The sequence below is a fragment of the Penaeus monodon genome, chromosome 24, assembly GCF_015228065.2.
Source record: "Penaeus monodon isolate SGIC_2016 chromosome 24, NSTDA_Pmon_1, whole genome shotgun sequence".
Taxonomy (NCBI): Eukaryota; Metazoa; Arthropoda; class Malacostraca; order Decapoda; family Penaeidae; genus Penaeus; species Penaeus monodon.
Genome location: NC_051409.1, coordinates 36,674,751 through 36,676,317, shown reverse-complemented (window position 1 = coordinate 36,676,317; position 1,567 = coordinate 36,674,751).

Sequence of the window (1,567 nt, the reverse complement as noted above, 5' to 3'; positions counted from 1 at the left end):
TACATTTGCTCCCAACCCCTGGTGGTGAAATTTTAGTATCTATCCAACCCTTACAAATAAGTCAATTGGCATCCTTGAATTAGGTTAAGGATAAATCACCCAGGCAGAAGAGTTGTCTATAGAGTCTAAAAATAAGGAATATACAAAATTGGCTGATTTATCAATAATAAAATATACCATTTGCTCATGTTGGTAAACTTGAACCTTTCCTGACAATTAATTGTCTTTAGACCAACTGTGAAAATGACACTTGTGAATGACATATGACAGTCAGGTTTGACATTATCTTTCCCAAAAAGCACTGCTCATGAATATGGCTGACATTAAAATATACATGGATGTGATTGATAATTGGATAAAATAAAACACTTATTTGACAATATAAACAAGTCTTCAACATTTTTATAATTTAGCTTTATTAAATGAAGTATATAACAATGTATCAGTATTCATAGAAAGAAAGTATAAAATACAGTTTAAAGTTACAAAATGCCTTATATCCAAAGTCACAGCCCATAGAAATATAAATTTAATGTCTTATTAACAACTGATAATGTTTCATGTCCCAGTTGCTGTGCATATAATTTTGATATTTTGCCTATTTTATATCACTAAATATTACAACTTATATTTCCTGTAGTTAAACAATAATCCATTTACTTACATAAAAGTTGAATCAATCAACTTAAACTGTAACATTTCATCATATTAATATAAAGATATAACTTATATGAAGTAAACTATTATATTATGTAACAAATATATCTGCATAAACTTTCCCTAACTTCAGCTGCATTCATTGCAGGTACAGTGAGATGACAGGGTCTACTGAACCTTAGTCTTTTACTTGAATGTCATCTAACTAGTATTACTAATCCCAAGCATCCAATTAAACCTTTGAAAATAAGATGTTAAATGTTAAATTACTAGACACCTTATTTCATATTTGTCCTGAAATCATGCTTATCGTGGGTAATTTACAGTTTATATTACAATTAATTTCTTCACAGTTAATAAGTAGACTTGTTTTCTTGTATGATGTTAAACATTAGGAAGAGAAAAAGTTCAGCAAGCATTTTAGAGAGGATACTATAAAATGGTTTGGTATCTTGCAGGTCAAGGTTGACATTATTTTCCATTAATACAATCTATTCATTATATCTTTGTTTTGTAGCAAATATCAAACAAACAGAAACAAATGAGACCAAACAATGAGCACAACAGGTAGTAAACGAGTTTCTATGAGTAAGATATATCAGATATTATTTTGTAGACAGCATATGTCTAACTTAAAAAAGTGAGCAGACAAAAAGTTGTGTGGACACTAGACTGTGGAGTGGAGGTGGCATGTCATTTATAGAGAGTCAACTGACACCTCATGAAAATTAACATGTGAAATATTAGTAGCAATACTGCATGTGCACTTGCACTGGAGAGTCATGATGAAATAAAGACTCAGAGTTCTTAGCACCTTGCTTATAGAAAATGCAATTTTTTTTTTTTAGCATTTAGTGGTGATTTCTTTGTGTACAAGGATTTGGGTATATATCTCTAATCATCCACATAC